Below are 355 nucleotides of genomic sequence, written 5' to 3'. Positions count from 1 at the left end.
GTTGCTGTAGTTAATACTTGTGTTTGTAGTTTATATTTTAGCTTATATTTTAGCTGTATTTGTACTCTTGTATATTATGTACCTAGGACTTTCGTGTTGTTGTACTTAGACCTGTACCTTCATGCACCCATCACCGCTGTACTGTAGACACCTCACACACCTGTACCTTCCATCAGAACCCACAATTTGCAGACAAATATAAAGAAACAGTTATGTTTTTCTCTTGCTGCCTAAACTGTACTCGTGCACCCTTCACCGCTGTACTCCACCCTGCTGGCACATGTCCATTCCCAGAGAATCATAAAACATGCGGAAAACATAGGGAAACACTCCTGTGCTCCTCTTGCTAATGAAG

This window comes from Lolium rigidum, chromosome 6 (genome assembly GCF_022539505.1).
Source record: "Lolium rigidum isolate FL_2022 chromosome 6, APGP_CSIRO_Lrig_0.1, whole genome shotgun sequence".
NCBI classification, from domain to species: Eukaryota; Viridiplantae; Streptophyta; class Magnoliopsida; order Poales; family Poaceae; genus Lolium; species Lolium rigidum.
Note: the sequence above shows the minus strand (reverse complement) of the source record.